Genomic DNA, 15744 nt, shown 5'->3' with positions numbered 1-15744 from the left:
ACACATATTTTTGAAAGAACTAAGTGTTTTTAGCTAAGAATAAACTAAAAGAGTTACACAGTGTAGCTTTAAGTTTAGAGTGGTTCGTGTCATTGTCAGTGATATACTCGTGTGATTGTTCTCTGTGTTACTTTTGGATTTCCTGCGTTATGCATTTGATGAACACAACCATCATTGTGACAATGAGGCTGTGAAAGTAGACTAGTGAGTAGAATAGGTTTCTTTTTTGGTATGATGTTAAATGCCCTTGACAACCTTTGTCTTCACATTTATCCACTTGTTAGCAACTGTCTTTTTCAAGACAAGTAAAAGCATTAAAACAAATCAAAAGCTCAAGATATTTTCACATTTTATTCTACTATATAAAAAAACATCAGTAATACTCTCTTGTGTTTACCACAGACCTTATTTTAGGCCTTTAACTAAAATCACACTGGGGGAAAAACAACATTTACTTCAGGACAATGGAACCACCCAAGCGACAAAATGAATACTCTCTGCACCACTCTATTGCAGATGACTGAAGGTGAAGACCACCAGTAATGACTTAAATTTCATTCTGTTCCATAAAGCGATTGTCATTTTAGAAGTAAAAATGTCTTAAGATTTAAACAGATTCAAAAACAATCTGACGAGGAAAAGAAGATTACTCGGTAACACTTTACAATATGGATGCACTAATATGCATTACATCATGTTTAACTAATGCACAGATAAGCATGAGTTAACGCATGAAGAACTAAACCTATTAATTGCTATTAATAAAATGTGTCATTGTGTATTCATTCCTTAAATAAGTAGTTCACTTTTTTAAAAAAACTTTTGCTGGTAATTTAGTCACCCCCATGTCATCCAAGATGTCCATGTCTTTCTTTCTTCAGTTGAAAAGAAATTATGGTTTTTGATGAAAACATTCCAGGATTTTTCTCCATATAATGCACTTCAGTGGGAACCAAACAGTTCACGGTCCAAAAGACAGTTTCAGTGCAAATTGCAAACTGTTCAAAGGGCTTTAATTCCAGACGATGAATAAGGCGATATCAAGAATATCAAGCGAAACGGTAGGACATTAAAAAACAAACAAAGTTTAAGTTTTATAAGCTCAATAGCTCACTTTGCTCTGTTCTGTGATGCACGTTCGTGACTCTCCTGTTTGAACTCATTCATGAAAATGAACAAATATTTTTTTCGAGTTTTTGACTCGGGAAAAGATTCGTTCATTTTGATGAACGAGTTTGAACAGGAGAGTCACACAGAACAGAGCAAGGCGAGCATTTGAGCTAAATAAACTTCTTTCTTTCTTTTTTTTTTTTTTTAGTGAGCGATCGTTTCGCTTGATAAGACCCTTATTCATCATCTGGAATCGTTTAAAGCCCTTTGAACAGTTTGCACTGAAACTGTCTTTTGGACCTTGAACTGTTTGGTTCCCACTGAAGTCCATTATATGGAGAAAAAATCCTGGAATATTTTAATCAAAAACCTTAATTTCTTTTCGACTGAAGAAAGAATGACATGGATATCTTGGATGACATGGAGGTGAGTAAATTATCAGGAAAAGTTTTTTTTAAAAGTGAACTACTCCTTTAATATCATATTTTATTAACTAATAGTGTAAATAAATAATGTGTTAATAACCACAATTAGTAAAAGCTATGCACCTCAACTTCCAGTTGTCTGCTTTAATTAATCATTAGCTAATCATTTGCAAAGGTAGCATTATGTTATCTTTACTTGTTGAGGCACATGAATATTAACCAATTGTTAAGTAATATGTTATTTTGGTTTTCATATCCACACTATGGATTTCAATTTCCCAGCCTTCTACAACCGGATTGCACATTGCCAGATGAACCGCCGCATCCAACAGTTCAATGCACACTCCTGTGTGTCAGGTTAAGCTTGAGCTCTATCTAGGATTTAAAGGAAGAACACTGAGAACATGCGGCCAGGCTCTGCTATATCATAACACTGTGTCTAGACCGGACAAAGAAACTAGAACCCCTTATAATCAGTGATACAACACTGGATGCGACACAATGCTCCACGACACAATAAAACCCTGAAAGTAAACTGATGCCACTCTATTTCTGATGTACCCCGAGCTCTTGCGCTGCTTCTGTTATGAAGGACCAATGGACTTGCAATGGTCTGTCTTGTCCAGTGTAGACAGCTGTAATGGTCTCGTCTAGTTTAAACACGGTGTAACAGCGTCAGTTTTTCAGATTCTGGTGTGCTGATATTTGTGTGCGGCCGAACTTACCCATCCTTAAAACACTCTCTGACATTACACTCACTGCATGTGCAACTGTCCCACAGACCTTTAGTGGGGATGACAAAACCCATAACCATAATGACATTAAACCAAATTACTTGACAATTAGTTAATAGTCATGTGACTCAACAAGTAAAGTCATAACATAATGGGACCTTTGCAAGACAACTGGGAGTTGAAGTGCATAGCATTGACTAATTGTGTAATTAACACATTAATTGACACTATTTGTGAATAAAATATGTTATTAAGGAAATAATACACGATGACACGTTTAACAATTCATTTATTACATAATCTATTAATCTTACTCTTTATTAGTTGCTAATGCTGTAATCAATAATTAATGGTTTAGTTCTGGTTTAGTCATACTTTAACTCATGATTATCTGTGCATTATTTAAGTATGAATTCATATTAGTGCACCCGTATTGTAAAGTGTTACCGATTACTCAAAGTCGTGGAGTTAGTATTGAGAAACGATGATCATCCTTACATTTTATGGGATGGTAACAGGGTATTTGAAGACATCAGATTGTGAAAGAAGAGATTTGGGGCCATGTGTATAAAGACAAAAGTTTAGTCTTAAGTGTGTCAACATTCTAAAAATGGCATAATTCTACTTTTAATCCTAAATGTATGAATAAGTGTGATTCATAAAGGTTTCTAAGTGTTAAGACTAGGTCTCAGCTACTACATTTTTTAAGAGTGCTTAGGACTAACAAGATGGCAGCAGAGAGGAGACCACACACTTTCCATCATGTAATGTATTGTATACGTTATATGATGACAGGGGTTAATAAAATAATAAAATATTGATCGTAAAGGTATTCTTTTTGTAACTGACCTTGAAAGAAATGTAATAACTTCTCATGCTCTACAAATCGATGCTCTGACTGCAGTAATAAAAGTGAAAATGACATTTTTTGACAACTGGAAAAATGCAGTAATGCTTCAGTGGTTACTTAGGTCTGTCAGTCCACAGAAAGCTGGGTCTTAAATTGCACTATTGTGGCACTAACCTCACCAAACATACAGTACATTTTTTATGAACTTACAAGATTCCTTTAAACCATCAAAATATGAGGAAAGCATTTTAAATGTGAAGAACAACACTAAATGACAGACAAGAACAAGACATGAACCCACACCGTGACAGCAAGATTTTACTGCATTATCACAAATAAAACAATTGACTCCAAGAACAACTACATAATATGCTTACAAAATCTTTAACATATTTTTTATAATATTTGAATAAAGGGTAGGCCAAAGTCAATTTTCATAGGCTGCACATCACTTTTGGATACTACTGTATAGCAGTTCATTGACTTTCAACTGATATTCAAACCATGCTGCAAAAGCAAGCCACTTTTATTATTATTACCCTTAATAAATGTGTCAATATTTTCCCATAGTTGTTCAGTATAGAAACATGACCAAAATAAATGATGAACAGTTTCTTTGTGAATTTGGAAAAATTAGCATATTGTGTCCATATTAAGTTCTATGTTTAATCATAAAATATTTAACAGGGTAAAATGTATTTATTATTTTGAAAGACACTCCTTATAATTTATTAGTGAGACAGTTTAATTCATAAAAGACAGAAAATAACCGAGGGACGCATTTGTAAGTAAGACAACAATTCCCACAATGCGCCACATTGCACAGCTCCGCAAGCCACACCCACTAATCCGGAACTGCGCACATATCAGAGAAATCACTCTTCCGTCTACAAGGCTAACGTTAACGAATTCATTTCACACAAAATTTCTACACAGTAAAATCGCCAGTGTAAAAATTCCAGTGTTAAAAGTGATCTATTCCTAAACAGTACCTCCAGAAAAACGCGATTATGCGATCGCTGAATTCAATGCAAAATCAGCCAAAGTCCGCATATTTATGCGGGGGCCGCATTTTTTCAAATACGCCGCACTTTCGCCGCATAAATTGCCGATTTCCGTGCAAAATATGCGGGGTTTGCATAATTTCATAATCCGCGCATTTTCGTTGCAAAAAAAGTCACATGTATCTTAGCAGAAAGTTAAAAAATGTTGCGTTTGCTTCACACAAGAGCAGCCATTTCCCCGTTTCCATGGGAACGTTATGAAGTGACGCAATTACGCGACGCCAGACAGACTCACGGAGGCGATTGACATCTCACAAATCGAACTCGTATTCTGTCTGTCACACGTTCTACTGTCACATCGTTACTTAATAAACAACATAAGATAAAAGAAGTAGCATCAAACAGACATGGGGTGTTCGAGGCGCACATATAACACTGCAGAGAGCTCTTAAAGGGGCCACACCTTATTTACACTCGTTACAGTCTGAAATAAAACAAGATGAGAAATTAAATATTCCCAGCACTTTCTATGATGTAGTATGCTTGCTTATCAAAGGAAGTAATAAGAAATGACTCTTACATTAGCCTAGTGAGAACAGGATGTTGGGGGAATCACTTTTTTTCTCTTTTTCATCAAACCACAATTTTTGCAAGTTCCCTCAATTTTTGCAAATTCCTGCAATTTCATCCATAAAATTGCATAAATATCCCGCATATTCCATCGCATTTTTAAAGAAAACGGGCCGCGTAATCAATCAATTTTTGCCCGCAACAATCACAAAAAAACTCCGTGTTTTTCTGGAAGGACTGAATACTATTATGGCAAATGTTATATATAAATCGCAAATTTTTTCACAAATTTTTGGAAATTACCACCACAAAATCAGTCACTTTGATCGCAAAAATCACAAAAAAAAATCGTGAAATCCTGGAGGGACTGCCTAAAGTGTTAAATTAACAATCTACAGTGTTAAAGGGTACTCCTCTTCAGTGTAGCCTACAGGGTGCCACATAGTGTAATTTTATTTTTACACTGAAAGTGTAAAAAGACGCGCCGAATTGGATTGACTCCGCCCCTCGATGCTTCTGCCTCACAAGACGATTTTATCTTCATGCGAGGAGCGAGACGGTAGGTTGAATTGTCTTTCTCTTTCTTAATATTAAATAGTAACTTACATGCATTTGTTTACATTTTTAGTAAACTATAGTGGTGAAAACATTTAGAAATGATCAACTGCGCGTTTTTGTATGGGTTAAGGAAGCTCGTCGAGTTCATGAGATGCAGAGATGTAAGTTACAGAAGAAAAAGAAGAAACGTTTCTCATGCCGATAAAATTCGTTAAAGAAATTTGTTGGAATGTGCTTACAATTTGTTTTGTGTATATATATTTGGCTTATTTCATTTTGGTTTGTTGACAGACATCATGAAAGTTGCGTTCCCGCCTCCATTCGCACCGAGGCCTGGGTTAAAGACGAGCCTGGCGCTGAAGCTGACGAGGAGGTCTGAAGCGGCACCATTTGGGCTTATTGAGAGAATTCTTCAAATGGTAATTTTAGATTTGTTTTGTGTGTATACATTAAAACGGTAACAACTCCGTTTTCGCGACACATGCGCATTACTAATAGGGTGTTTAAGTATGTAACGATTGAACCTTGCTTATTCTTAACACTGAATATCATGTCGTCATATTTGCGTCAAGTTTTTTACATTTTTTTATGGCAGTTAAGTTCAAACGTGAAATTGAGTTAAAGCTAATCTATAAATCCGCCTGTCTTCCAGTTCAGTTTACAGGTAATGTTAACGTTATTTAACTTACCTGAGCACTGGCAGAGCATACGATACTTTAGCTTATAACGTTAATCAGTCTTTATCAATTCATACTGCATGTTATTATAAATGATGTACTAACTATTTATCTGTCTGTATTTTATTAATATGAATCTGTATTTTCTGTTCACACCATAAATAACATTAATAAGTTATGGGTAAAACAATTCTAAATGTGTCTTAAAATCGAATGTAGTAAACCAAGTTCAATTTAAGGTGCCACTACTCATTTCAATTATTTAAATGTATTTAAATGCATTTTAAACTGTTTCAGGCAGGCCTACATGTGAACATTGCACAATGTTTTGTGGATACTAACTTGTGACATTCATTTAATTAATCCTAAAATGAAGGATGTGAATAGAAATAATTTTACAATTTGACGCCCATGCTTTATAGTCAGCTCTCAGCTTAATCAAAATTAATGGTAATCTCAATTATGTTTTTACTATATTTACAGCTCTAATTTAAATTGTATTACATTACTGAATTTTGGCCTCAACTGACAAATATTACTTCAAATCCTTTTTCAATAGATTTTGCCCAGACCCCTGCAGTGTCAAGTGAAGGAAGCTCCTCTCATAAGAATGCAAAGAGAAATGAAGAAAGCAACAGAATGCTGAAGATTAATCCAGAATTGTGAGTGTCATTATATTTTTTAATCTATGTGCTGTACAAATTTTAGTACATGACGAATGAACATGAAAAATCTAAACCTATGTGGGCAACCATACAATGCCTTTTTTCAGAACTGGAATTTTCATGTGTCGTTGGTGATTGTGTCTTGATTGTCATTAAAGGGACAGTTCACTTTGAAATACATTTTTGATATGTTTTAGCTTAGGTGATGAGGTCTGGGCAACATGCACGGCAGTCCGCCTCAGCTCGATCCAGTCCTGGCTCCTCGACCGAGAGCACAGGCACCAGCAGTCCGCCTGTAATGGCTTTTGTTTTTCCAGAAATTTTTTTTTATTAAAAAATAAAAATGTTTAAAAATTAATCTTTTAGAGATCTATCAATCAATTTACATGTGGGCTGATATTGGGCTGCATAAGAGAGACCTGAAAGTCCTTCTGAAATTAGTGAGTACAACTATTCCTTTAATAGATTAATCACTGTGAAGCCATAATTACATTTTTTCTTTGTTTTAGCAATAATGGAATTAAAGTTTGTTGCACATCTCTTTTTCTCTTTAGATATTACTTTACCAATATATTTTACAGTACAGATGAAACGTTACAACTTGTAATGGGAAATAATTCACATTTATCAATATTAAGACTTAGACCTAGCCTGGATGCCAGCCCGAACCCCGCCCACAACATTTTTTGGTCGGGAAGTTCGGTCTGGACTCGATCCATTGAGGAGTAATTATGATCAGGCAAAAAATTTACGTGCCAATCAGATTGCCAGGGCGGGCTTTATACGATGATGGACAGGTGATCTGTAGGGACGTAATCATCACGTTATCAAAGAGCGCTTGGTTTCCCTGACTGCAGCTGGAGAATTGAGATGTATAGATTCCGCTGTCGTGTCTGTTGTAAAATAAATCGACAGTGCATTCATTTTAATAGACGAACAGAAAACTGCAATCAAGGGATTTGTCGATCGGAAAGATATTTTTGGCGTCCTTCCTGCATGATTCGGCAAAAGTGTAACTTATCAGCTGGCTCTGATGGTCGTTAAGAAGATGGGACGTAATGAAAAGCCTGTGGTCGTTGTGGTTTCTCCTTTGGTCGCATTCATGGAGGAGTAAAAGAAGCAACACTTGTTATTTAACTTCTAAAATAAGTAAGTTCTGTAGTTGAAAACTGCGCTATGCAAAGGAGTTGACTTACTGCGTTGCTCTGATTGGTTGTAGGTCTACCGACTATCCAATTGAGTGCAGAGGTTTTTTTTTTTTTTTCCTGGTTCGGTTAAGACACGCCTCATAATCAAAGCCCAACGGAGGAGTTTCAGACTCACATTCTCACTAGAACATGAGAATGACGAAGTCAGGCTAACTTAGACCTGAAGCTTTAGAAAATGATTGAAGGATATTTGAGACTACAGAGATTAGAGAGGAGTCTTCTAAAACAAGGCTGTGTCATCAGCTAATTGACTAATGATTAATTCTGCCTTTCCAACAGTGATGCCTTTTAGGTTACTCCTTTTAATATGTAAATTAAGAAACTGTACTCTAATTAAAAACAAATAAGGAGACACTGTGCATCCCTGTCGAACACCACTATTTGGAGAAAACCTGGGAGAAGTATCGTTTTTAGATATATTGAGCGATTTGCATTTGTATATAACATTTATATATAATCACCAAAGCCAATTTTTGCTTGAAATAAAAAAAGTAAAGTATCAAAGGCTTTGTAGAAATCTAAGAAAAAGATGAAGCTGTCATTATTAATTATATCAAAATAATATAAAATGTCTAATATTAATCTTATATTATTAGATATATGTCTACTTTGCATCAAGCCATATTGTGTTATCAATAATAGCATGTAATACTATGTAATGTAATGTAATACTCCTTTTAATATTTTGGCCAATATTAAAGCAATTATTTTACAATATTTTTATAACGTTATTGGATGCCAATTATCTATTAAGGTAATGTTTTTAAGTGGCTTGGGAATTAAAGGGATCAGTCCTTGACAATGTAGGTGGAAGAGACGATTTATTTGAGCTTTCCTTGAAGAGGTTTAATTAAAAAAAAAAGGGGCTATGTTTTTACTGAACACAAGATAGAATGCTGACGTTAGACCATAGGTGCCAGGGGATTTATACGTTTTCAAAGATTTAATTGCTTCATGAATTTCTTTTGAATTAATGGGAGAATCACAAAAGGCTTCAACAGTGTTACATAATTGATTAATGGAGAATAACGACTAAAAAAAACCCCAAAAATACATGAGCATACATCTATTGAATGTAGATGTGCATAAATTATGATGAGCAAGCTCGTTAAACTCCTCTTCAAAACAAAAAAATTTGGGTATTCAGCAATTTCAACACGTTCTTACACTTGATCAGTATGTTTTACGTTATCTTTTTGTTGATTGAAATCATAATAATACCTGTTACATTATAACGTCCACCTGGATCACAATCAGAGCATCCAATCTTCTCATAAAAAGAGTTTTTAGGAATACAAACACCAGCTGAGTTACTTGTTCCATGATCCATTAATAAATCTGATCCCCACTGAGATCTCCTGAATCCTCTTTGGTTGTGCGGCATTTTTTGCCAAAAATAAAAGTCAGATTTAAATTGCTTAAGAAACAGAAAAAATAATTTCCTCTTTGTAATGTTTCGTAAGCCTCTAGAAGAAACTATAGATAGAGACATAAAACAAAAAAACAAAAAAGCCTATGAGGTAGATTGAACCGGCCTTTGACGCTCATAATGATGGCAACAGCAAACTCTATACTAGTTCAAATGATGTTGTCACAGAGTCACCAGATCAGCACGCTCCACCCCCTCATTCACTCTCCTGGAATTCTGATTCACCGCACCGGCACTTCATCACCTACTCACGCTATAAAGAGACACTTCCCCTTCTCTCCCTTGTCTGGTCCAATCCTTACGGGATCTCACAGACTCTAACCAAACAGTGACCTTTTGCTACTTACCTCGAATGGTTCCTTATCAGTGCTTCATCTCCGATCGTCTGCTTCCTGTCATCCATCTTCTTTCTTCAGTCATCTACCCGCTGTATCCACAGTCATCATCTACAAAGAAGAGATAAAGATTACCTTCAGCTAAGTTTATTTTCCAGTTCAGATTCTTCAATATACACTCACTAGTCATCTCTGCTATTCCACTTCGTGCCTCTGTTCAAATAAAACTCGTTTTTTGAACTACTCTCCTGTCTGCATCTCTCTGTATTGTGACAGAAGACCAGACCACATGCAGTCGATCCGTTTGCAGATCTGGTTCATGCGGTCCGTTTTATCCCTTCAACCATCTAATGAATGAATGAATAAGGCATTTATATCTACATAACCCACCGCTGCCTCTGCCAGTCCCATGGCCCGACCTGCGATATTCACCGGTGAGGCGGAGGAATGCAGAGGATTCCTGTGACAGTGTTCCCTATATATTGAGATGCAATCTCACCAGTTCACCAACACTCGTGCCAGAGTAGCCTTTGTCATCTCATTGTTATCCGGACGTGCACTACAGTGGGCTCAGTCACTGTGGCATTCCAACGCCACAATAACCACCTCACTATCAGCTTTTTTCAACCACTTCAAAGAAGTTTTTGGTCAAACACATCAAATCTGTCAGTTCATGACCAGTTGTTCAACCTTTGTCAAGCCAGGAATTCTTTCTATGTTTCGCACCCTTGTCTGCACTTATCACTGCTTTCCGTCATGGACTCAAAGCAGATATCCGTCAACTAATGGTCTCGTATGACGACGCAACGGGATTCAAAATATTTATCCAAAAGACCATCCTAGTATCCCAACGTCTCAATGCCTGCTCTCTTCTGAATCTCAGTGCACATCCTCAACCCTCGGCAACACCAGGCGTCCTTCCAGCACCTGAACCCATGCAAGTGGACTCCTATAACCTAACTCATGCGGAGCGTCAACATACAGTAGAAGAATCATCCACCAATTGTGCTTGTACTGCGGGAGAGATGGTCACATTATCACAGCCTGTCCAGTTCAACCACGACGCCCAGTAGTCAGACTACTATTCAACTCCCACCTCAAATTAATTAAACTCTTGTGCATGTCCTAACCCCCCGCATTTGTGTCTTAGCGCAAGCCCTCATCAATTCCGTGAGAAACATCTCCATCCAACCTCTTGCAAAAACTGAACTTCCACAGGAAACGCTGCTCTCAAGATTTAAGAATCCACACCATCCAAGGAAAGCCACTGGGTCATGTTTGAATCCGGAACTTCTCTTCCACTCTGACCCTCTGCATCGGATGCCTGCATGCCGAAGAAATCACGTTTATGGTGCTGGAAGGATCCACCGCTGATCTCATCCTGGGATGCCTGTGGATGTCATAACACAGGGGTTCTCAAACTCAGTCCTGGAGGGCCACTGTCCTGCAGAGTTTAGCTCCAGTCCTGATCAAACACACCTGAGCAAGCTAATCAAGGTCTTCAGGATCACTAGAAACTCACAGGTAGGTGTGTTTGATCAGGCTTGGAGCTAAACTCTGCAGGACAGTGGCCCTCCAGGACCGAGTTTGAGAACTCCTGTCATAACACCAACCTCGCATCAACTGGGACACCAGTGAAATCCTGCAAAGGAGTGATGCCTGTTTCCAATCTTGTCTCTCTTCAGTCCAGAAACCATCAAAATCTCGTTCTCACTCATTACCAACTCCTGATCAACTATCACTCTCCATCAACTCACAAAGTGGAACACAAAGTGGAGATCCCTCCAGAAACCGGCCGTCCCAGGATGTCTTCAGTGAGCGGCTGGCAACCCAACTTTAACCACATCGGCCATGGGACTGTGCAATTGACCTACTCTGCCCAAAAGCAGAGTATATCCACTGTCCATCCCAGAGCAGAAGGCCATGAAGGAGTATATCCAGGAGGCACTCCAACAACAATTCATTCGTCCATCTACATCCCCTGCCACGTCAAGCTTCTTCTTTGTCTCCAAAAAGGACGGGGGCTTGTGGCAATGCGTAGACTACCGTCACCTCAATTCCCAGTCAAATACCGCTATCCACTTCCTCTGGTCCCAACCACCCTGGAACAGCTAAGGTGAGCTCACATTTTCTCCAAGCTGGATCTGCGGAGCACGTACAACTCTTATAGCGGCAGAGTGATCCTCCTAGACTATATCCATGTGCTTTCTATTCTAAGAAGCTTTCCCTGATGGAGCAACATTGGAAATCGAGAGTTGCTCTTCATCAAGCTAGCACTAGAAGAGTGGAGGTATTGGCTGGAGGGAGCGCATCACAAGTTTGAGTTTATCACTGACCACATTAACCTCGAATACCCGTGAGAAGCTAAAAGATTGAATCCATGTAAAGCCCTGTGGTCTTTATTCTTCAACAGGTTCAACTTTACCATCTCATATCGACCTGGAGATAAGAACTATAGAGCAGATGCCTTCTCAAGTCTTCTTCAATCTATCCCTGATGATCCTTCTCCTGAGCCCATACTCCCTCTAGGAGGGTTCCTTATACTCCAGAAGGGTTACTTTAAGTTCCACCCACCTTTTGTCTGACCCTTCTCCGGGCGCTGGATACCCAGGTAGCCAACGTACCCTCTTGCTCCTACATCAACGCGACTGGTGGCCCACCATGCCTCAGGATATCTCCCGGTATGTCAAGGGTTGCTCAGTCTGCGCCGTTACAATTACTCCCACAAGGAAAATTGGTTACTCTTCCCATTCCTCAGAGACCTTGGTCGCATTTGGCCATTGACTTCATGACAGACTTACCGCTTTAAACAACCACACTTGCATATTCGTCATCATGGATCGTTTCTCAAAAGCCTGCAAGCTGATTCCACTAAAACAGGGGTGTCAAACTCAGTTCCTGGAGGGCCACAACACTGCAGAGTTTAGCTTAAACCCTAATTAAGCACACCTTATCAGCTAATCAGGTACTTCAGGCTCATTTGAAGTGTGTGTGTGTGTGTTGAAGCAGGGTTGGAACTAAACTCTGTAGGGCTGTGGCCCTCCAGGAACTGAGTTTGACACCCCTGCCCTAAAAGGACTGCCAACTGCCTTCGAAATGGCCGAAAATTTGCTTCAAATCGGATGTTTTCCGTCACTTCGGCATTCCCGAAGACATTGTATCAGACCAAGGTCCCCAATTAATCTCAAGAGTCTGGCAATCATTTTTCAAACTCCTCGGGAGTATCCGTAAACCTCTCCTCCGGTTTCTATCCTCAAACAGCTGGAGCCAATTCCTCCCATGGGCTGAATATGATCAGAACATGCAAGAGGCAGACAATTAGCAGAACATATATTTGTTTAATCAGTGACACTCATCCAAAATCTTTATATGAAAATGGAAACATTTTATTTTTAAATCTGTTTGCATATGGCAACACAATAACTTGTTCTACAATATTTCTATGATTTTATCTCCGACAGAGACCCCTCCCCATTGGAAATATGCTTTATTTTGTCATTTACTGTAGTTAATAAGTGCGTTGTCACCATCCATAGCAACGAGGTCAACCCCACCCTTACTCTTAGCTTATAGGCTTGTTCGACTTGAACTACCGCTGCACAGACTGATCTGTTTATGACGTCAAAGTACAGCGAGAGCGAATCAAAAGCATACAGAGCCATAAGTGTGGAGGTTACAAAAATAATAAAAAGAGAAGAGAAAAGAAAAGAAAAATAGTAATTAGTTTCCTGTATGGATATGCATACTGTATGGCGATTGATATTCCTTGCCTATGGACGATTGATTATTTGATTACTTTTGCCTTGGGACTTGTTCACTCAAGGCAAAAGTACAATACAGCTGACAATACAGAGACTCAGAAGATGATGCAGCTGCTCCATGTCCTGTGCGTTTATTGACTTTAATATCTCCCCTCAGTGTTGGGGAGTAGTTAACTACAAGTAGCGACGCTACTAACTTAACTACATTTTTCAGTAGCTTGGCTATAGCTCAGTTGCTTTTTAAACAGTGTAGCTTTTCCAGTAGCTAACTACTTTTTGCAGCAAGTAGCGGTGTAGCGCGAGCAAAAGCTACATTGCGTTTGTCGAGCCTGCGCGAATCGACGCGATGCAAGGATATTCTTCTTCTCGTTAGATTACAAACTCTTTTTTTTGCCATTACCGCCACCTGTTGTTTAATCACGCGTCTTGCGGCTAACGGTTCACTGACGTAAAGAAGTGGGTTGACAGTGACACACCCATATTGTGATTATGATGGAGCCAGAGGTGACGGCAGATTTGGATGATGGAGAAACAACTAAAGTTAATTACCCATGGCCTTATTTGTCCAAGTTCAATCGGTATTTTTGAGAAAATGTTCTAAATGCAATTTATGTTGAATGTATATTTTGTTCTTGCAATGTTGTAGGCTATTTGTTGCAATTTTGCACTTTTGACAAACTGTCTGCGATATTTGAGTGTTGTGTGTAATAAAACAATACTCTATGAAATCATAACCCAGACAGCAAACTGACATTGAATCAACGTGGAAACGACGTCTGTCATGACATTGAAACAACGTTGATTTTGCTCATCGAATTAACGTTGAACCAACGTCAGACGCGGCATTCTTCAAAGCTAAATGAAAATCGAAAATTGGTTTGCTTTCATAACGTTGAAACAACGCGTTGATTTCATGTTGATTTTCCGTTAGTTTTGAAAGAATGACGCGTCTGACGTTGGTTCAACGTTAATTCGATGAGCAAAACAATGTCAGATCAACGTTGTTTCGATGTCATATTTCCACGTTGATTCAATGTCAGTTTGCTATCTGGGAATTGTATTGCATTGTTTTAAACACTAAATATTTTAATTAAACCATTCATCAGACACTTATTCAGTTATTTATAATATATAATTTATAGCATGTTCTAATAATAATATGTAATATAATATTTATAATATGTTGTTCAAAAAGCAAAAGTAGTTTCAACGTAGCTAGCTACTTTTCCAAAAGGGTAACTTGACTGTAGTTTAACTACTTTAACGTACGAGTAGCTTGTAGCTTGTCAAACTACGGTTTCAGAGTAGCTTCCCCAACACTGTCTCCCCTTACCAGGCGGTGAGGCTACTACATCTGCTCTCTGATCGCTCTTGCGGTACTTTGATGTCATTCACCGATCGTCTGTGCAGCACCGGTTCAAGTCGAACAAGCCTTAAGACTTATCTCTATTCATAGTGAAAGTTGGTCTCAGCAGCTTTGTCAATAGGTTTGAAAAGGAAACACTTACCTAATAACTTTTACTGATATTTAGGAGAACTCTTAGTGGCAAGATAAAATGTTTTGTGAATACCGCCCCAGGAATGTTGAGGAGCAATTTCTTGAATAGCCATCCCCACTAAAACAAATAAAAAGACTTGCAACAGGATTCAAGTGGATAGAAAGCCAATGAAGAGAGTAGAAGTAAACCACTCTCCCTGTTCCTGTTTCCAGTAAGTGGTATTACACTGTTTTATTTTGTGTAATATAAGATGGTCAGTTTGCAATTACCTGAAGTAATTGCACATTTATCACTTACATGTACAAGACCCACATTTAAAACAATCAACCTAAATGAATGTCAGGTAATTTTAACGAAAAATTGAAGTGCTTACCTTCAGGTGTCAGCCATAAGATTACATTTCAAGGGAACAAACCAAAGTGACGTTCATACCAGTTGCTGCCTTTGATAAGAGAATCCATTCCACAACATGCTGATGGTTTTCCTGGTCCTGTGATTGACAGTGCCCTCTAACCACAAATTATCTCCACAACCAGCCCTGCAAGGCTTAGATAGATTGTTTTGCTACCTTTCACAGAAACAAAAAGATGGAGCAGAGGCTTTCTCTTTTAGAGGAACAAAAAAAGAGAGAGAGAAAATCGAAATATGAGATTAAGTAATCACTCATTTTACTCTCAAGTAACTGTCCAGCTGTAACACCATTGAATAAAGTGAGAGAGGCAGTATCTCTTTTGTCTCCATTGAACTCCTTCTAATCTCATTAGCTATGTTTCCATCCATCTATTTTTGAGCACATTTTGGGATATTGCATAAAAAACTGGATGGAAATGCCAAATGTGCATTAATTAACAAAATATGTTAAATGCATAAAAAACTTATGCCGAGTCTGATTTTTTTTTATCTGATAAGGAAACGTGCA

The 15744-nt window shown here is 38.2% G+C and overlaps 1 pseudogene; it reads left to right on the top strand.

The window, feature by feature from the left end:
• Positions 1-6798: 6798 nt before the first annotated feature.
• On the top strand, positions 6799-10675 carry LOC148970710 (uncharacterized; annotated as a pseudogene).
• The last annotated feature ends 5069 nt before the right edge of the window (positions 10676-15744 follow it).

This window comes from Pimephales promelas, chromosome 19 (assembly GCF_988280905.1).
Source record: "Pimephales promelas chromosome 19, fPimPro1.hap1.1, whole genome shotgun sequence".
In the NCBI taxonomy this organism is placed as follows: Eukaryota; Metazoa; Chordata; class Actinopteri; order Cypriniformes; family Leuciscidae; genus Pimephales; species Pimephales promelas.
Note: the sequence above shows the minus strand (reverse complement) of the source record. Positions and strands in the feature narration are given on the sequence as shown.